Here is a 23,057-nt window from a genome sequence, read left to right on the forward strand (position 1 = left end):
ATGTTGCATTTCAGACAATCAAAGAAATAATGGGACTTTCATCATTCTGAAAAGTAGATTCAATATTATGTCTCAACTGAAGGATGAGTGAGATTTTTAATAGGTTCCCAAATTCAAAGTGTTCCAGACAGGAAAATAAACAACTATAAGGAAATATTAGTGCCATGAAGGAATCTGGAAAAACAAAATATCTCTTTCACCTTAATAAACCATTGTCCAACTCACTCAGGGAAGGAACATTTTGATGACCTAGTGGAAGTTATTGAGACAAACAAAATTAGACTTTACGCTCCATCTGGATATTTTTTTTCCTTCCATTGAATTATGTCCAATACTCACAAACGTATTGTCAAGATTTGTCAAACGTGGTTTGTCATTGCCTCCTTCCTAGGGCTGAGCAAAAGTGTCCATCCCAAGATCACCCAACTAGCTTTGTGCCAAAGGCAGGACTAGAACTCACAATCTCCAAGTTTCTAGCCTCATACCTTAGCCAATTCCCCAAACTGGCTCTCATTTAGATATTGCAAGGTGCTTATTCAGTTTCTTCTGCATCAGAGAAACAGTGTTCTTTACCTAATGTGTAAACATTGGCTGAGTATTATTCAGTCTTCGTAGCTTCTGACCCTCACTTGGCATTTAATTCCCAGTCCACCAGGCTATTCATGCTTGATGGCACTGATGCAGAGACACTCAATGCTTTATTTATGAAATGGTGGAAGGGATAACACTACAAACTGCATTGGACAATATCCTATTTAAATACGTATGTAAATGGCTACAGTCCTACAAAGTTGAATCATTACTAGATTGGGTCTATGCTGCTTGATTTTAGAAGAAAGCATGTAACCAATTATCAAGACCAGAACAAAACACAGAGCAAAGCAAAGAAAGTTATAGATAACATAGTAATATCTGACCACATGTAAACCGACTTATGTGAAATAAGTTATTTGATAAAAGCCTTTCCGGTTAAGCTTAAGTTTCAAGCTTTTTTCACACTTTATCAAGGAAATGCTATAGGTCACCACTGAAGGACTGATGGGACTTAAGTACATACTTTGCAAACTAGAATCCACAAGCCTAATCCCTGACGTCATTAGTAGGAATCAAACAAACATGCACAATTGTAAAGTTCAAGAAAAAAAGTACTGCTAGCCAATAGTATGGAATTGAGAAATTAGGGGTCCAATACATTGGTTAACACTAGATCTAAGAAGAGTCAGGCAGTTCTGAAATACTATAAGAATATGTCTTATGTTTTGAGAAATAAATTGATTTGGAAATCAAATCATAAGTTTCAAAACCTTTAATGTTCTGTAGATATATAATTTTCCAGACATAGCTACAGCCATTAAGACCGAGACATTACAGATTTTTTTTTCAGTCTAGACATCTGAAAATATCACAATATACATATCTAGGTCTTCTGAAGTGTTTGTCATAGAGTGGAAATGCTCCCAACATTTCTTTCTTTCTTTTTTTTCCCTTTCCCTTTTCTTTCTTTTTTTTTTGTGGGAAGGGGAATTAAATAGCAAATACATTAGAGAGACAGTACCAAAATTAATTCATGCCATAGAATAACCAAAACTGCCATCTGCAAACTTTTAATTGTCCAACAATGTGACAAGTGGGCATCTCACAGAAATTCCCTTAGATAAGGCTTCCACCTAATCCTTTTCAAAGAAATTCATTATTTACACCAGTATACATATATCAACCAAATTGACAAAGCTTTTCCTTGTTAAAAATGAATTATTTCACAGCAGTGAATATCTTATATTATTCAAATGTTCTCCTCTCAAGTGCCTTTTCATCTAAAATTAAGCAAATAGCATTTAGTCCAAATGTTCTAATACTGATCAAAATGGAGCCATGACCTATTAACTGTTTGCCCTATTTTTCTAAAGTGAAAGCAATGACCACAGGAAAACATCACACTCATTCTGGATAACAGCAAAAAGGGATATTTCAGAGGGACTGAAATTATTCTAGAAGCCTGAAACTTAAGATCGTCCGTATCTTCTGTTGTTTTTAATTATGTCTTTTAAAAAAGGTCCCCTGCTGTGTTTTTGAAATACTAAATGGCCTCCACAGCTATGTGACATAATTCATTTTAATTCATGATTACAAGATGTTTTCAAACTATTCCCTCTTTCCCAGCAGCTACTTAAAAGCATGAGGAGAAGGGAGGGAATCTTTTATTCTCTTCCCCCTCTCTATTTATCGGTCCATTTCCAGATGTACAACTTTTCAAAACTGGATATTAAGATTAAAATCACAGCATATGTTAACTACTTTTAATTGTTTATATACATTCCCACAGAAATGCCTAAGGAAAATCAGAAAATCATTTTTTTAAAAAAAGATAGCTTTTAAATTTGATTTGATTTGCTGAATGGATCTGAACAAGCATCTGAATTGTGAACAGATGCAGAGTTACCTTTCCATAAAAATGAAATATTGAATTCATAGAGAATACCTACAATTTCCACTATTTCACCCCAAGAACACACACACACACACACACACACACACACAGAGGGGGGGGAGGGAGAGAGAAAGAGGAAGAGAAATACCTTGCCTATGCACAAAATCTTTAGGAAGCTTTTTGCTTATATGTAATAGTACATAATTTTATCAACATCATAATCCCATTATTGTTATAGTGTTGATGGCCTGCTTGCTTCTCTCACTGGCAACTTAAAAAAAAGTACAGATAGTCCTCAACTTACAACCACTACCAAAATTTCCATTGTTAAACTAAGTAGTTGTTAAGTGAGCTTTGCCCCATTTTACAACCTTTCTTGCCACAGTTGTTAAGTGAATCATGTAATCAAATGTGGCTTCTCCCATTGACTTTGCTTGTCGGAAGCTGTCTGGGAAGGTTACAAATGGTGATCACATGACCCAGGGACAGTGCAGTTGTCACAAATTCATGCCAGTTGCCAAGCATCTGAATTTTGATCACATGACAGGGATGCTGCAATAGTCGTAAGTAGGAAAAATGGCTTAAGTCACTTTTTTCTGTGCCGTTGTAACTTTGAAAAATCACTAAGTGAATGATTATGACTCAATGACTGTACCTAAAAGAAACTCTTTTTGTGAGTACCAAGAATAGCAGAATTCAATGGCAGTTGTAAATAGTGCAAAAAAGGAAGGGATAGTGAGACCACAATATCTCCTACAATAACAGTTCAGGTCCCCAACTCTGTTTGTGACATAAATAAGTATGAGACAAAGGAGAAAAATATTGCAACTACATCTTTATCTTGAATAATGCTTGATAGCAGATACCCCTAGGAACAGGATGTGAAGACTGAAATATGTGTAACAAAACTTTGGAAGTTAAGGAAAGACAGTCAAAGTAAACCAAAATTCCTAATTCTCAAAGTTCTTCTATCATGGACCTTAATAGTGTTTCCAGTAAGTATCAGAGAAATTGGCACTTTGTGGAGTCCAATGACATCCAAAGCAGCTCTCTTGTTCTATTTTTCTATCTTCCAACCTGACTTTTAAATACTACATTAAAAACAGACTTGGCAGAATCAGTAGAATTTAAGATGCCTTCATAATATCATATGGGCTTAATATCACAACATGTTGGTGGCATTCTAAAATCTACTTCTATCATTCAGATACTACTACTATCACCAGTATTATTACAACTCCTACCATTTAACTGAACAGAATCAACAACTTGAGTTAAATAATTAAACCTGCCCAGAAATGTCAAGACAAAGATCAGTGTAAAACTTTATCATTCTTATAAAGCTTCCATTTTCATCTTCATGCTATGCAAACTGCTTTGTAGCCCTTTAATTTAAATCATCAAACTGCTTCAGGGAATTGCCAGAATACAAGAAGAAATGGCACTACCACTAGTCAGAAACACATTAAAGTTTAGACCAGGTTGGGGGGGGTGGGGGGAAGCAAATAAATAACATGCTTGTCAAACTTTATAATCAATACAGCCAGAACTCCAATCATTTCTTTTGTTTTAATTAAAAGTTACATGCATCTTCCCCCCCCCCCCCAAAAAAAATCTCCTTTTGGAAGGAAAAGGATCAAATATGGCGATCAAATAAAAAATATATTTCAGGGAAACCAGTGCTCTCTGAACAGATGCACACAATCCTTCTCTCACAAATCAGCAGCTATATAGCAATATTCCATTTAAGCTTGAAGGGATAATATAAATTTGCCAGTCAATTATTCAAATTGTAGCAAATCCCTGCATGATATATGTTCTTCAGGAGCATATGTGCAAATCGTTCAGCAAAGCAAAGTGCCTTTTTGGATCTGCTCCACGAAGCTGCCACAACTGCTCAAAGGCTTGTATATGGATTCCAAGACATTTCTGCTAGGACAGCAAGAGGAATGAAGTCAACACCGCTGGTCTTCTCTAATATCCTAGCCCCGATAATAATGTTTCTTGTATACAGCAGGTGGCTTCCAAGGGATAGTATAAAATGCTGTAAAGCTAATGAATAACTGGCAAATAAAACAATATAAATCACTGGCTTTGTTAGTATACCAAATCCACTCCCTACTCCTTCTTTGGGAATGAGTTTCTCTTCTCAGAAAAAGATTTTACTGGACACTTATGGCTGTTGCATTGTGTTTGGAACTGAATATGCCTCTTCTGTATGTGTGTGTTTGCTTTTTAATTCTAAAGCCTACCAACAACAGAGCAAGGTTCTTTGAAAGCAGAGGCTTATTTCCAAAGAATGACTTCTCCTTCATTGTCTAATATAGCAATATTTTTTTTTAATGGTCTTACAATTAACATTGTGTCACCAATGCTCTAGTCACCTCCCCATTTTGAACATTCTAATGTGTCCTACATGGATCTGGTCTTAAATGGTACTTGAAATCTTCAGATGGTACAAAATACAGCATCATATCGTGATCATATTGCCTATTAATGGCAATGCCACAAGTCCCCATTGCTGTTGTAATCCAGGAATCATGAAAATCATTCAGGAGAGACAAGAGTTGCAGGTAAGGAGGGTGGGAAGTATGAGGTGCTGCAGGTAGTTACGGAGGGTGAGCAGGCCAGCAAGGACAGTGGACAGACATTGGAGAGGGTAGGAAGGTCAGTGGACTGGAAGGAAGATGCTAGAGACTACAAGATCCATGGAATCTCATATTCTGTAGGAGACTCCCAAGAAGAAAAAGTGGTGGGATTGACCTGCGACCTCCCCTACCAACTTTCTCATTTGCTTTCCCCTTTTCTGTCTGGGAAAATCACAAATGGTGATCATGTGACCAGAACTCACCATAAAGGTAGAATCATGAGCCAGGCACCTTGCTGCTTGTTCCACCTAATTTGATTTAAAACAATGCAAACCTCATATGCTGCAAAGCACTGGTTTCCACTGAGCTCCAAACAGATCCCATGAATTTTCTTGAAGAGTTAACTGAGTGGTAAGTTCTTGAGATGGGTGGCCTTATAAAACGAAGGGAAGAATTAATGAGCATTTTTAAAATTGGTTTTTTGAAACTGGTTATTTTTTTCCCGACAGCCATGTTATAAACAGATGAGCCCCCACTTTCACAGCAGCATTTTGCAGAAAAATTGAGAGCACTGGACACTGAGGACATTACTTTAGTTGAGTAAACAAATGTCTGCAAGCAAACAACCAAGCTCAGAGACCACCAAGGACTCCAACAAACAGGCTTCGCAAGCATCTTTTCTCATATGAACTCAAAACATTAATGCCAACTTAAACGAATAAAAAGTTTGTTGGCTCATATTGTTTAACAGTTTTATTTTCTTTGCATTTAATTCTGATATTTGTCTTAGCCTATTTTTAAGTAAAATGAAGCTAGGAATGAAGGAAAAGTCTTCAACCTAAGCTTCACCTTCAGCTTCTCAAATATTCCATTTTGCAAATCTGGATGCCTGAAACTTTTTGGTCCCATAACGAATTCAAACAAATATTCCCATTAATGGGAAAAGTTAGAATGCTTAATTAAGAATAAAATTGTCTCATGACTAACTAAATAAAGCAACGACAAACCACCCATTTATAAAATAGTCATTAGTTTTTTGTAGCAAGCCCATCAACCTTGATTACTTTTTTACCAGCGGTTGGCAATTAGTTACCCAAGTTATAAATGTACAATTAAAGTAGTGTTCAACCGACCATATTCTTTAATAACATATCCTGAGCCACAATGGAAAAAAAAAATGACTGTGTAACGTCAAAGCCATCCTACTAAACAAAACTGAACTGAGCTTTATTTCCCATATCGAGAATGTTTTGAGAAAGGTAAAGAATTATTATTCTGAGGCAAACGGATAAAATGGTTCTTGTGGGCAGAAGGGGAAATTATTCCCTACTTGTTCTAAGGAATGTAAAAAGCAGCACAACAATCCTGGAAATCATTCTATTCATACAGCCTAAAATCAGGAGTGCTTTGCTACATTAATACAGAGGTTGGTTTACAAGGGCTCCCCCAATAGGCATGACCTTTAGAAAATTCAGGCGCAAGGGTGGGAATCCAAGAAGACGGAGGGGAAAGATGAAAAATGATGCCAGGGCTGCAGTTGTCTTATGCTAAAGACTTGACTTCGTCACGTAATTCATACAGCTGCAGCCGGGCTAATTCAAGAGCTCACTTTTCAAAAGCTGATAAAAATGTAGCGTTTGATTTGAAGAAGGTGGGTTGTTGTTGTTTTCTCCAGAGGTGGATCAGGTCTTCTTTTTAATGGCATTGATTAAAATTATAATTCTATAAAGACGATGGTAATGCCTTGCTTTAAAAAAATAACATATAAAGCTGCAGAAATTCAGCTGACTGTCACATTGCTTCCCTGTCCCACTATTTCTTCTCTTTTTCTCATAATGCTTTACGCAATTACTTCTTTGGTTTAATTGCTCAGATAAAATCACAGAGGAGCTACAAATTACCCAAAGTCGGTAAAAGAAGAATAATTATTGAAAATGACTTCTTCCATTTTACATATCTAAAATTGTTAAGGGGCAGAGGAAATGACTTAAAACGGAGTAATGCTGGAATCAATTGAAATCTTGGTGGAAAAGTCTCCCAGAATCTTTTCTTTTTGACATTACAAAAATTTATGCCAAAGTAAGCCATATATTCTGCCAAGAAAAGCAGGATTATGTGCTTTTTTTTAAATGAAAGAAATGTTCATATGCCATTATCTGTGCTGTACAGTTTAGTTTGTTTCTACTAGACATGAAGAAACACAGGAGCTGTGGAAAAATAACATTCCTACAATTATTTCAATATTTTAGCTTCATGACACAACATTGCTTTCAAAAATAATCAATAAATATTTGGATTATTAGAAGGAATTTTAAACCTACCAATAAACTGGACACTTGTTCAGGAAATATGCTTCCAAAAAAAGAAATGTATTGACTGATCCAAGCCAAGTACACTGCCCCTGTCCTTAATCTATACATATCAGAGTTAAGCAGAAATTTCAATACATATTGCTTTCTCAGGATTCCTAGTCAAACAAAAGTTTTGACTCAGAATAATATTTAAAAAGGTAGCACCTTTTTATAGGAATTTTTAACCTGCTTTGCATGAGGATAAAAAATGAAGACCAAAAATTCCTATCTTGGCTAAGATTTTACTGAACAAGAATATAATTTTATCTAATTATATAATTCTATACCATCCCCTGATCAAAGCCAATTTAAAACAGTTGTCTAACAGATACCTATTGGGAAAAATATTATCTTTTATCATAACAGTTCATTAATAATTCCAAGCTACCAGGAAAAACAATCTCAGGCTACCTGATAGTAACTATTAGGCTTTCAGGGACTTCTCTCTACCATAAGGATGTTTTTCTCAGTTGACAAACTTGGTCTCCCACCCAGATGCTCATAGTAATGGATTAAGTTAAGAGAGATTAATGTTAAAGCAATACAGAAATAGGCCGACACACCTTACTTACTAGATGGTACCTTGCAAAATCTCTCCTGCTATTGCTACAAACCTAATGATAGCAACATAGCAGAACAATCTCTTACAGCTGTTGCATAGAAGAAGTTTCCAAAGAATATTCTAGAATAAGAGTCTTTTTCACACTGAAACTAAAAAAAAAAATTACAAATAAAGAGCAGTGGTCACATATCAACATTCCATACATCATAAAGTCATGAAGTTCCTTCCAAACTTATCTAGCTGTATTTATAGTAGGCACTACCAAAATCCCTAAACTAGCAATTTCAAAAATCACCTCTCAATATACTAATATTTATAATGCACAAACAGTATCTATAGCACACAAGAAGTGTCAGGAACTAATGCTAAACAGGAATTCCGTCAATGGATCAAATCAAATGTTTTTGTGTTCCTGGTTTTAGCTTGTTTAATTTGTCAGCTATCTTTATAAACAACATAAATTATAAGCAAATTACTATCATGTGTTCTGTGCTAATTAAGCTGTTTCTAATTTAAAGGTGTTCTATATTTACAATTTTAAATGCAAACATGCATACATTTTTATAGATTGCTGATTCCAAACACACATCATTAGAAAGAAAAACAAACAGCAACTGCTGGCAGAAGCAAGGTTTGCAGCACAATAAATGCACAAGGCATTTCCCCCCCTCAAAATCTTCAATTCTCATTAACAAAAGAAATTGTAAGTATTTGCTTTTCTTTTGTCTTGTAGCCGCTGACAAGAGGGGTTGGGGGCTTGCTCCTATATAGGAGATTCACTTGGTAGCTCTCAATAAACCAGGTCAAAAACATTTGAATTTCTAGAACATTAATGGCATTTCTTGATTACACATTTATGGCCCTTTAGTGCTGAAATGTAATGTGCACAAAATAAGAAAACTTCAGTTGAAGGTGCTTGTAATACCAGAGGCTTATTTATTTCTCCAATATCCAAGGCTTATTTATGTGATTAATTGTCACTCATGCAGAAGCAAACATGAAAAATGCATTTCTAAGGTGAACAATAAATGCTTGCTGTTGATGATACCATTTAAAGGAAGAAATGCTTTACACCGAGTGCACATAAGCACTTTAACTGAAATGAAGTAAGAATCATGTTGTTTTATTCTGCTGTTTGTATCTGAAAGATAATATTCCTATCATAAAGAAACATATTAGCAGCTCAGCTCAGATATCATTCTAAGGCATCAAATTGTTTGGGAAACAAAGTTTGTATGCTATTTTTAGGCTAACAAACCATGGCAGGCAAGCCAGATTCCGAAGCCTACTTGAAAGTATTTGTGTAAGTTGTGGCTGGTGTCAGATCTCAGCACTCCAGAAAAACAAACAAATACAGTAAAGGATGTATTTCATTTTGTATGAAATCAACAAAAATTGTAACACAATTATTGTCCAGCCAGACCGGATCTATTCTTTCTCTTCACAGGATGTCTTAATGCATTATCAGTAGTTTGGTTTGCACTTTACCTGTATGTCTGCCCTGCAAAATGATAAGCTGTATATTTCATATTGTCCAGTCAAGTCCACCTATGTATCAAATGTCTGGAAATGGTAAAATGGCAATGGCAATTACTGGGGCGAAAACCACACCCCTCCAACCTCTTTTGTGTATTCGTTTTACCCCACTTTTCTTTCCTTCTCACAAAGTGATTGAAGCATCTTTGAGTTTACATTAGTTGTATACAAACTAGGTATTGTGTTTTTCCTAACAGCATAATTCCAACTTTCTGGTTTGTGGTTTTATGCCAAACAAGCAAAGCAAATTTGTGCATGTCATTGGACACCATTTGGCCATTATTTGAGTTCCATCGTGATCCAGCCCACAATGACCAGCTAATAATGCCCAAGGATTTCTTCCTCACTTGATACATTTGCCCTGTTTCTGTATTCCCTGACAACAGAAGAGAGGTGAAATGCTTTAGGAAATGATGTTTTTACTAATTAATCAACAGATTTTATCACAGTCTCAGTCCAGCGTCAAATATTTATTACATTGTGTCAGGTAGTAAAAGAAAACCAAAGATAGACTTTCATAAAATCACTATAAACTACAATAAATGTTACACTAAAAAGCAATCACTTTTGATTTCTGTCTTCCTACACTTTGTTACCACCATTGATACTCAAGGGGTAGATAACTTCTATTTATACTATTCTGATCTCTGTAAGAATAGACATAGCACAGAATCAAATTATTTTATTATTACTATTTATCAATTTATTTGTTAAATTTGTCACTTACGAGTAGCCCCACAATGAGACAGGCAGCAAATGAATTTAATAAATAAACAAACAAATTCCGCCTTTCATGTTCAATCATTGAAAGCAAAGGAACAGGTAGGCAAGAAAATATGATGTAGATTAGGCCTGAAGGACTTTCTGATCCTATGTGGTGTCTATACTTACAGAGCAGAGGTGAAATTCAATTTTTTTAAGTACTGGTTTTATGGACGCAGCTTGGTGGGCGTGGCAGGGGAAGGATACTACAAAATCTCAATTCCCTCCCCACTCCACGGCAAGGATATTGCAAAATCTCCATTCCCACCCCACTCAGGGACCAGCCAGAGATGGTATTTGCTGGTTCTCTGAACTACTCAAAATGTTCGCTACCGGTTGTCCAGAACCTGTTGAATTTCACCCCTGTGACGGAGATCAGAATGGTATGTGCAATAATTTTCTTGTCACATTATAGAAAGAAAAAATTGTGTTTGAAAAAGGAGGATAGGAAGAATATCAACCTTTTTAACTATAGTGTTGGAGCCTTCTCAGAATATAGTAAACAACCAAGAATGAATGTGTTAAGAAATGAATCATCAAACACATCAACACAGGACCAGGCTCATATCACTATGCTTTGAACACATTATATATAGACCTAGCTTTTTCAATAAATGCATTGTTCTGGGAAAGGTGGAAAGAAAGAAAAGAAGAGGAACACCAACATCAAAGTGGATAGATTCAATTGCAGTAGCTATGAATGCATTATTGGGAGCCCTGAAGGACCAGTTTGGGTACAGATGGTCCTGGAGAAAACCTATGTGGTCACTAAGACTAACATTATATTTAATAGCATATAAACATGATCATAATCAGGAACAATGCTTTTTTGGGGGGGAGGGGGGCAATGATATGCTTAGGTAAATCCCTGAACAGAATTCACTTTGTGATTTGAATCTTTGAAGTCCTTTGAGGAAAACTAACACATTTACAAAAGGCCAACTGATAAAACTGCACATTACTAACCCTTCTAATCCACAGATGCTCTCTGACATTTCTACCTTTTTGACATTTCTTCTGGACTAGTGGAAATATTTTCACACAAGCCTGAAGGACAATTTCAGTTTGTCATTACCTCATTTTAAGAATGTCTAAGGACCTTGTATGGGTCATGCTTATTTTAAGTAAAGGGAGTGAGTTCAGTTGGCAACTTACTTAGCAGCATCATAAAAATATCATATAACCTTCCTCAAGATAAGCTCTGGTCTTAATAATTGCATGAGCCCAACCATGGTATTCCTTAAAAACAATATAGAACTGATTTGCTCTTGTCTTCCTTTTGATTCCCACATGCCAATTCCAGCTTAGCCTACAGCCTTCAAATATCATTTTTGTCCCCCATTCAAATACTTGTACTTTCTATGTACTTTCACATTCTGTAAAATATGGTAAATAGTCACATTAAATTTGGATAGGAAAGCAAGTTTGATGGTCTTCAAGATGTAAGAGACTCTGGCAGGCATCAAGTTAAATGCTCATGTAGTCTAGTTCATCTCTCTCTCCTCTAAGGTATGAAAGTTGTGGATAAATTTTATCCATCCACCCAAAAAATATCAAGGAAAAAACAGAGAGAGGGAGAGGGAGAGAGAGAGAGAGAGAGAAAGAGAAGGGCAAAGAGAGAGAGTGAAGGGAAGAATAGGAATAGGGATTAGTGAGAGGGAGAGGGAGAAGAGGGAGACAAAACTATTTGGCCAATGATAATGCAACTGATATATGTCTCAGTTCCTTACAAGACTATCCACTCAGTAAGAAACTTCAGTAACACCTGTAAAAGATAGAGCTGATGCACAGTATAGTAAAAGATTAGATTTCTTAGTAAGTTAATTTTGCTTTGCTTAAATGTTTAGAAATTCAAATCATAAGCTAATTATGCATGCTAATTTGAGATAATGTTTTGAAAATTGCTGCAATACTAGTGTGGAATAATGTCAGTAAAAAATAATCAGAAACACATACTTTTTACATGGACATTTTTAAAAAGGATAACAGAACATATTTCTCATCTTCCTACAACAAAGGCAAATTATGTACCATCTACTTTGGATAATGGATAGCAGACAGATGCTGGAATGTGCATTTATGAGTTGTGGCGTATTAATTAATCGTCATAGGAAGATTGAATCCATTTCTCTGCATTATTAGTTTACAAACAAGAGACATTTTTCCCCAAAATGCTCGAAATGATGCTCTGTTATTACAACAATTCCATTTAAATCTAATATTTAATAGCACTTCTTTTTTTAAAAAGAGGCAATACATTTTTAATCAATTCAGCTTTGTTCTGTTACTGATTAGACCTATAGACCACAAAGAGCTAGCATGGCAAGAACCTCAAAAAGACTTATTTATGTCAATGACAGATCAAAGCAGCATTACTAGAATTATGTAATCTCTTTAAATGTGGTGTTGAAAGAAGAAAAGGGGGATAAAAAAAGGCTGTTCCACATGCATTGTGCAACTTTCTTTACTTGACTGTACTGCTTAAGCAAGTTTTTTGAAGATGTAATTAGAAGAGTGCAATGTATTAATCAATGTCATGGGTTACTCATTGCAGACAAAACCCATCCATTTCTTTGTGTCTGTTTTTTTTCCAGAATTTGTCAAAGACAGTTATTAAAAAAATACTTTAATAGCATACTGCACTTTTTAAAAGAAATCACTAAGGTCCTGCAAGAACACCTCTAAATCCAAAATGGGCCCCATAGGATTTCTTAAAAATTAAAAATAATAAATGATTAACATGGGACTATGTTTATAACCATAGATAAAGGATAAAAATACATATAAAGTCTTAAATATACTGCAAGAACAGGAATTCCAGAGGATCAAACTTGAAATATTAGCAAATCAATGCTTTATCCTGCATTGAAGCCATATTGTGAATCAGTAAGCCCCTCCCTCAGCAGCCATTTTGGGAAAAAATATGTGCAATATATTCTCAAACGTTTAAATGTGCCTCAACCCAAAACATACCTTAGGGATCCCTGTGTTAATATGAATGTAGGATTTTTTTCATGACATATATAAATGTGTGCTTTTGTTGCTACTTTTCAGCTATCATTTATTAGCATATTTCTGCACATTATAACACATTTTTCATTAGATTACCTTCATCATTATTTAAAAACTATGTTTCCTGATCTTAGCCATGGTAAAGAAAGAACAGATGAATTCATTACTCCTACCACTCTTCAAATCCTTGACATATTTCACTAACATGATGGATCATCCCAGAGAGATACCCAGATGTTTCTCAAATGTGAGCTAAAAGTTCTCTCTATTCATAATACATATTCACAATGCATATATGGCAGTGATGGCTAACCTTTTTGTCATCACGTGCTGGAAGTGTGAGCGCATGTGCGACAGCGCACACACACGTGCCCACACCCATAATGCAATGTGAGTGCAACGCACACCCCCCCTTCGTTCTGCCATCCCTATACATGCATGTGCAACCCCTCCACACCACAGTTTGGGCCTAGCAGGTCTCCCTGAAGCCTCCTGTGACCAAAAATGGGGTGTGGAAAGGGTGCTACACTGCTCCCATGCATGCACATGCAACCCCATGCTCCACTTGCATGCACGGCTGAGACTCAAAAATCAGCTGGCCAGTGGGAGGCACATGTGCAAGTGCGGTGGAACTGAGCTGGGGTGACGGTTCGTGTGCCCACAGAGAAGTGTCCGTGTGCCACCTGTGGCACGCATGCCATAGGTTCGCCATCACAGATATATGGGATTCTTTTTTCACTTTTTGGTCAGATAAAAACTTATTGCAGTTTCTTAAAAACAGTAACCTTAAAAGGGATATGTACCTGTTGATCTGCTGATCCTTTGAAAATGTTCATTTATATTTTAAAAAAAGAGTAGCATAAAACCAACTCAATTTCCAATCAAGGGCCTCAATAATATTGAGTCTGAAACTCAAGTATATTCCTAGCTGCGAAGAAATCTGAGGGTTGGGTTTTTTTTTTTAATTACATAGATGAATGTAAAATACTAGTAGTATTCTATATGCTGTCCTACACCAGCCACCTGCCGCCTGGCACTGTCCTTCTAGGTATTTCAGAAAACACCTGGGCAAGATGTTTGTTGGAGATGCTATGAGATAATTAGCAAATAAAACCACTTCTGGCAGCCCTTCAGCATTAGTGTCGAGCTACAGCAGCAAGCTGGCACCTGGCAAAGAGAAATGCTACATGTGATAATTCCAATTTACACATTCAGCACAACATTCCATCTGCCTGTCATTGGGAAACAGTTTCATATTCAGTGATAACAAAGATACCTTGAAACAATACGGTGTCCAATTGCTGACATGGAGATTCCCTGAACAAAGCAGACACCAGCTACAAATGCCTTTTTTTTGCTTACATGATTAGAAGGGTTTCTCTACTGAAGTAACAAAAAAAAAGGCAAAAATGGACTTCAAAGGGATATGCACTAACCAAAACTGAAAGAAGGTTGTTATTTGAAGGATGGGCCCAAAGCCTGCATGAAAAACAATCATTTATTTTAAGTTGGATACTGAAAGAAATAACTAATGTGATAAACCCATCAACTTAGAAATTCCTAAGGTTTATCACACTACTTATTTTTGTGCAAAAAGTTGTTATAAGCAGGTACATGGAAAAATACTGGACATCTACAGTAGACACCTTAAAAACAGAGATGAGGAATTGCTAAGAATGGCTGTTTGAAAATGACTCTCCATATTATCTCCTTTGCTTTGTGAATGGAAAAATTCCATGAATTATCATAGTTGTAGTTGCAGACTACAAAAATCATTTTCTAACCAAACAAACAAACAAACAAAATTTTTGAAGACTGGAACTTTTGTCATAACTTGGATGCCCCAAAAGAATCCGATATTTTTTAAATATATATATATATATATATATATATATATATATATATATATATATATATATATATATATATATATATATATATATATATATATATATATATATATATATATATATATATATATATATAAACATTGCATATATATATATAAACATTGCATATATATATATAAACATTGCATATATATATATAAACATTGCATATATATATATATAAACATTGCAAATTGTCAAAGATATCTGATTATTTCCTATCTACTTTTTGTAACAATATTTGTGATTTTTACTGTTATCTTCTTGTAGGAGTATATACATTATCTTAACTAAGTTTATATTTTACACAAAAACATAGTTTGCCACAAAAGCAACTGCCTGAGAAGACGCCTGGATTGGGGCCCAAAGGATAAAGTGGAAACATTACATTCTGTCCCATACTTGTGTATGGTTTGCCCTGACAGATCGGTCTCACCGGAGAAAAAAACACATTATCCTAAATATTCAAAATTCAAAAAGATGAACTAAAGCAAGGGTGTCAAACTCAAAGCCAGATCCAGCTCATAGGGCACCCGAGCTTTGAGTTAGATCCGGCCTGGAAGGCCCCCTGGAAACAGTGAAGGACCATCCCGAGGTGCCTCTGTCAGTGAAAACAAAGCTCAGGATGGCCGTGTGCAGGCCTCCCTAGTTCCGTTTTCATTGGCAGAGAATTGCAAGAGGCCGTCCCAGCCGAAAACAGAGCTCGGGGGCTCATTTTCACTACTGCCAGTGCACCACAGATACCCCCAACACAAGTGACATCGAGCTGGCCATGCCCACCTTGGCTACGCCCACCCTGAGGTCAAACACAACCCTGATGTGTCCCTCAATGAAATCAAGTTTGACACCCCTGAATTAGAGGGTCGAAAGTAGAACAATCTTTTTCATCCTTTTTTGTAAACTTTGTCAAATTTGGCTGTCCATCAGATAACTTAAAATTGTGGTGGCATGCGTGATGCACTGCATGTGTTTATACAATGTACATGTGCGAATAAATGCATGCAACTAAGTCTGCTGATATAAAATGAGTTAATAATTTTGTTTCTTTTATCTCAGCAGCTCCTGTAAAAGACTGTGGTGCTGTAAAATACACCTCAATGTTTACTGTAGTATTTCATCCATCTATTTGGCTTCTATCAGCAGCCTTAAAAACAGTATTCTATGGTCCCAGAAACTGCATTCTACAACATTGCTTTGCCCAGTTTCTCCTTTTCAAAGTCAGACAAGGCTGCAGTTGAGGGCAGCACAGGTGATAATGAGTGTGTCTCTATTAATCAACAACCCTGGGGGTTAACTGCAAGCTTTTCCACTCATTGATTGTTCTGTCAGGAAATTTCTCCTTAGTTCTAGGTTGCTTCTCTTCTTGGTTAGTTTCCATCCATTGCTTCTTGTCTTGGTCTTTTGGTGCTTTGGAAAATAAATTGACCCTCTCTTCTTTGTGGCAACCTCTCGAATATTGGAACACTGCCTCTCATGTCACCCCAAGTCTTTTTTTTTACTAGACAAACCCAATTCTTGCAAGCATTCTTCATGTTTTAGCCTCCAAAACCCAATCAACTGTGTTGCTCCTCTGTGCATTCTTTCCAGATCTCAACATCTTTGATATATTGTGGTAAACAAAACTGGATGCAGTATTTCAAATATGGCCTTACCAGGCATTACAAAGTGCTACTAACACTTTGTCACATGATCTTGATTTTATTCCTCTGTTAATGCAGCCTAGGATTGCACTGGCGTTTTTTGGCAGTTGTAGCACACTACTGGCTCATGTAAAAGTGATTGTTTAATAGAACTCCAAGATCTCTCTTGCAGTAAATGCTATTGAGCCACATTTTAACTAATTTGTACTTGTAAATTTGGCTTTTCTTGTCTTGCCTAAGTGTAAAACCTTGCTCTTCTCTACATTGAATTTCATTTTGTAAAGATAGGGCCCAGTGTTGAATTCTATTGTGATCCACTAGGATCTTCGGCCTATATCAAGATAGGCTTTACACACCAACACAAAATTCTTTGAATCATTAGAATAGAGGTTGGGCAGGGGGGAAAAAACCTTCCTTTTTTCCTATTTCCCTTGGTATCATTTGAAAAAAATGTTGTCGGTCTTAGAAAGCAGTTTCAATTTTCTATTCTTCTATTTTAACCTGCCTTAATCTGTTAACAAAAGTACTTTAGGTAAAATGATTCCTTCAGTTGCCTTAGCTACAAATCCCCATAGTATACTATAATTGAAATCTACTCACGTAAGTTAAGAATAATTAGGAACCCAAATTAAGCCAAATAGAAATTTAATTTAAACAGTCATCTGCTGTCATTTAAATGGTTACGGGGTATTACTATTGCTTAACATATCCCAATGTCTTCAAAATGGACGTTGCTTGTTGCTTGGCATCTTAAGGATTTACTCTTTCATTTCATGGGCCTCACTCAAATGAAGTCCATTTACATAAAAGCTCACCAGTTAATGTCACATGAGCTTTTCAATAAGCCAATTTGTAATTCTACACAACAAATAAAGTACAGCTTCTCTGAGGTAAATAAAAGTGACACTTCATAACACCTGAATGAATCCGACCCCCCCAAAAAATTAAAATTGAAAACACAATGATCTATTTCAAAAGATTAATAACTCCAAGCTCTGCTAAAAACAAAGCTAATAATTAAATATGGTTCCTGACTTCTATTAAGTAGCATAATGCCTGCTGATGTTACAGCCACAATTGTGACCAGAATTTCTGTTGTTAAGGAAGATGGTTGTTAAGTGAGTCATGCTCGGTTTTATGGCATTTTTGCCTATAGCATTATAGTTAAGTGAATCTGATCATTAAGAGAATCTGGTTTCTTATATCATTGACTTGCTTGCCAGAAGCTGGCTCACAAATCTCATGGCTTCTGAGATGCTGTAACTGTTACATATACCGGTTGGTTGACAAAGGCTCAAATTCTGATCATGTGACCATGGGGATGTTGCATTGGATGTCAGTGTGAAGACTGGTTGTAATTCACCTTTTCTCAGCCCCATTATAACTTTGAACTGACACTAAACAAATGGTTGTAAGTTAACATTTACCTGCAGTCAAAGGTTTTTGGACTTTTTCCATTTGTAACACGTTCTACACCTTTCCCCCTCATTTCTTCCTTGGTTTTGTGTTATGATGATTAATTTTGAAGTTTTATAATACTGAGAGATGGATCTTCCTTGGTCCACCCCAGGTCTAGTACAGTGAAGTTATTTAAAAGTAGGGTAAGAATAATTGTAACATTTAAAAAGACAGGATGTATCATTTTTCTATCAGTACGAGGTCTCAACATTGGCAAAAATTCCTATTGATCCATTAACATATACAAAATCAGTAATTCTGCAAAGCAATTCACAAACTATTGTATGAGCAATTCTAGAACTTGTGCACGAAACAGGATCTAAGCAATTGCACAAGTTGTTCCACAAACTACTGTCTCAATCCTTACACACTCTCATTAGAACCAAAAAGATAGGTTTCTTGTCCTGCTTTCCTTCCTACCACTGTTGATGGGAGAATGGTCAATAAACTATATTTGCTATTTCTTTACTGGAGTCACTAAAAACAGTACCCACCTGTTCTTGTGTTATGTGTTTTGTGCTGACTACAAAACTAACAAATAGTAGTATACTATTGTAGGTGTATTATATATCTGTAAAATCATAATGAAGAAACAGGTTCTCCAGTACTGCCATGGAAAAAATGTTACGGGATTTCCAAATTCAGATGTGCCAACATTTAAAACTGAGTTTTTCAAACTATTTTCCATGAAACACCGGGGTTTCATGCTACATAAAACAACAAAAATAATTCACTAAAGAATTAATTTGAATCATGTGACAATATCAAATATTCTTTGCTTTGGGACAAATCTTAAATTGACCTTTTATTACCAACATTTTTGAATATTCTTCAGAGAAGACTACATAATACAAATGGTAATTAAAGGTAAAGGTTCTCCGCGCACATACGTGCTAGTTGTTCCCGACTCTAGGGGACAGTGCTCATCTCCATTACAAAGCTGAAGAGCCAGCACTGTCCAAAGATGTCTCCGTGGTCATGTGGCCAGCATGATTAAATGCCGAAGGCACATTGAACACTATTACCTTCCCACCAAAAGTGGTCCCTATTTTTCTACTTGCATTTTTACATGCTTTCAAACTGCTAGGTTGGCAGAAGCTGGAACAAATAACAAGAGCTCACTCCGTTATGCGGCACTAGGGATTCGAACTGCTGACCTTTCTGATCGTCAAGGTCAGGGTCTTAACCACCGAGCCACTGTGACCCTTTTCACCAATGGTAATAGGAAGTCTAAAATCTCAGTGTGTCAAAATATCACAAGATTTCTGTGTAGTTATTATCAACATCTTGCAAGAGTTCATATAAAATATTAGTATATTGCATTGTTTATTAATTTTATCAAATTTCAGACACACCTTTCTAGCTGTAGTTTCTGGGAGTAAAGCTGAGCTTATTATGCAATAACTGGTATCTCACAAGATCTGCTGATACCTTGGCAAGTTTGTAATTTAAAAAAAAAAGAAATTTAAAATATTCTACAAATGCCACATTACCACATATTGGTTAAAAGTAACAGACTTGGGACTCCTTGAAAGACACACTGTAATTTAGAATATTTTGAGATGTAGGTATATACCAGAAGACCAGATTTTTAACTAGATCACCTACAATGACAACCCTTCAAGGCATCCTAATTTCAGAGCACAGTACAAACAATCTAACTTTAGATTTTCTTTTTAATTGCATTCTTACATTCTCTCTTTAATAATACATCCTAAATGATGTATCCCTCAAGGAAATTATTCAAAGTAGAATTTGCAGGTTACTAGTTTACTTATAATATATTTTACAGCTCATTAAATCTATCCTAACTGGCCTTTCTGAAGCATGGCATCAAACTCAGACAATCGTTATGACTTTTAATGTCATTATGTACTGTGAATCATCTTAATAAAAGACAAAATATGCAAACAAGGTTCAAAACTTCCATCAAGGTGAATGGGCAAAAACACATCACAAACCATCAGTTTGTTCCTTGTTGCTTTCTATGCTGCATGCCAATTTCATCTGTTATAAATTAACTAATGAAAAAGGACAAGAAACAAACAGTACATTACTGTTTACAAAGAGCAGATTTATCTCAAACCCACTGAAATGCATAATCAATTGTAAATGGCCACAAAACCCATTTTCCTAAACAGAATAATGATACTGAATAGACATGTGAACTTGGACTATAAGACTAAAATTTATTTTACAAACATTTTGTTCCAGTAAGATTCTCATTTGATAACTCAGGCAGAAAAAAATGTGTGTCTGTGCATGTACGTGTGCCATTCTGCTTGCATGTTTGTGTGCCATTCCATTTCTATACACACACACACACACACACACACACACACACACGTATTTAGGTATATTACAGGGGAAATATCAGTTTTCATTCATGAGTGGCTGAATGGATTTGACCAATATGATGCTTTCCAGATGGCCACAGACTAACCAGCAATTATGAAGTTTTAGCCCAAAATTTGATTTGCAAAGAGAAGGCAGAATATCAAGGCAAGCAATTTATACATGATAAAGAATTCAATTAAATGCAAAATTCAGATATAGAGATTATGGCACAAATGGCCTGTGTGGTATCTATATTTAAGAGCAAATTTGCATTTTCCCATCTTCTTAGATAAAATTTCTGAGTGTAAATGATCAAGATTAATTGATAAAATGCACTTATATCACTGTTAACTGTGATGATGCTCATATAAAGGCATCGGTGCATTTTTGTATGAAACAGTATTCAAGATGTGATTTGGATTTGGTCAGAAACAAATTATCCAGGACAATGTTTCTTAAACTTTCCTGTCCCCCACTCCACCCAAAAGCAGCTTTTCTTTGTATGTGTTATATTTACTACATAAAAAAAAATAAAACTGACATGTTTTTGCTACTACCACTTCTCACTATTGTTAAGTATAATTTTAATATTATGTTATTTTTAAAAAGGCTGAAAATAGTTTTGTTCTTTAGACCCTTTCCTAGGAGGGTTGGGGAAACTCCACAGGATCTATTTTAAGAAACACTTATCTAGGAGTACAGATAGAGGGGGCACCTCAACTAAGCAATCAATACTACAGCTCTAATCAAAGAAAAGTTTGTGGATAAAGCAATGACAAAAAGCTTTAGCAGAATAAAAATTTCAGAGCTAGGAGAGAATGTGAGATGGTTTATTTTATTTAAGTCCACGGGATTTTTGTTTGGCTTTTAGAGTTTCTGTATCACTTTTGATTTGCTTATAAGAATTACAGAATCTAAAGTATGCCTTTTTCCAGCTAAGAGGTTTATGCTGAACATAAGAATAGCTTTTGAGATCTTTATACAGCGTTCCAAAGGTCAGCGGCACCTGGCCACTCATGAATCTGCAGAACTCGATAAGATTATGCCGGGGATAAACTAATGCTATATAAAATGGTGGAGAACAGCAGATAAGAGGGAATAAGTGACTTTGATGAGATGATTTTTTAAATTTCTTTTAAGAATTTGATCTGAAGCATAACATTTCAGCATACAACAGACAATACAAGCTGTGCTCCTAGCAGACTACTAAAGAAACATTAAGTTTGCCTATTTATTTTTCTGGAGAATGTTTTATTATGTTATCTCGGAGGATTTCAAGTCAATATATTACAGAACAATATAAAAGTACTCCTTTCTTTTACACATTTCATTCTTGTAACTTGGATTACAAGTACAACATATTTTAAGCTTTGTTTAAAAACAAGTTTCCAATTTGATATGACATTCTACTCCAAAGCACATAATTTAAAATTGGATCCAAAGTTAGCCAAACAGAATATATCAAAAAATGTTCAGGAAAATATTTTCAGTGCTTCAGAACATGGAGGACCATAAGAATAATACCTTTTAAAGCAGTTACCTTTTTTCCAGGTTTTTGCACAAGCCTAGATTGCTGCTTTAATAAGTCTGTTCATTAAAACTACATTTATAAATACAATTTATTAAAGCAGTCACATCTTTAAGGATCTAATTAAAACAACTTTCTTGTTTTATATTCTGATGGAAGCTTTAAAAAAAGATATCCCAGTTTTAAGGAACACTGTGCTTGTACTTTTCCACATTCCAAATCACTTCTTTCAAATAATTTCTGAACCATGTACCCTGTCTACCCAAGATAATATCACCACTTCAGTCTCATGTATGTGACTAATCATGGAGCTATTCTTCCCCAGATCACTTATTTTTAGCATTTACATTTGATATAAGAGGAGTTCAAAACAGTACTCTTGGTTAATGCTTTGATAACTTTGTCAGGAAATCTGAAGACAAAAATGTTTAAAACATAATGTAGAAAATGTTGAGTGGAGGAACTTAGTTCCAATTCCTTACTCAAACAACACATCTTACAATTAAATGATTAATATACATTTCAACTGAAAGAAGACTAACAGTAAAATATACAACTAATTAAAAATCTAATAAAATATATGAAATCACGGTAATTAAATTAAAAGAAATTATCTTCTGGCTAAAGAGAAAGGACTTAATTCTTTTCCTAAAACAAAGAAATGTAGAACTTATGGATAGGTCAGGTTTCATATCAGTGGGCAGATGCGCAAATCGTTAAGCTGATTTGCTTCACAAAGCTGTTGTGAAAAGCTACATATGTGGCAAAACATCTCTTTAGCATTTGAGATGAAACATTTCTGAAAGCTAAGTAAAACATTCCTTTATTTTTTCAAGTTGAATGCTTCCTATTTTATATAATTGATTACAAAGCCCATAATTTTCAAATATAAAAACCTATTATTATGCATTTAAAAACCAACAGGAGAATTTCTAAACCTGAGAGCACTGAAGTCTTCTCTTTTCA

At 35.5% G+C, this 23,057-nt stretch overlaps 1 protein-coding gene across 18 annotated transcripts in view; it reads right to left on the reverse strand.

The window, feature by feature from the left end:
* ADGRL2 (adhesion G protein-coupled receptor L2) overlaps window positions 1–23,057 on the reverse strand; it is a 265,400-nt gene that overhangs the window by 147,185 nt on the left and 95,158 nt on the right. Inside the window, exon 1 of one of the 18 annotated variants that reach the window (XM_081946484.1) lies at window positions 7,931–8,074. The exons of the other annotated variants lie outside the window; for them this stretch is intronic. The gene's annotated coding sequence lies outside the window, so the exon portion shown is untranslated. Of the gene's footprint in view, window positions 1–7,930; window positions 8,075–23,057 lie in introns of those variants that run through there. 18 annotated transcript variants of the gene reach the window in all.

Source organism: Natrix helvetica, assembly GCF_964273705.1.
Source record: "Natrix helvetica genome assembly, chromosome: 3".
NCBI classification, from domain to species: domain Eukaryota; kingdom Metazoa; phylum Chordata; class Lepidosauria; order Squamata; family Natricidae; genus Natrix; species Natrix helvetica.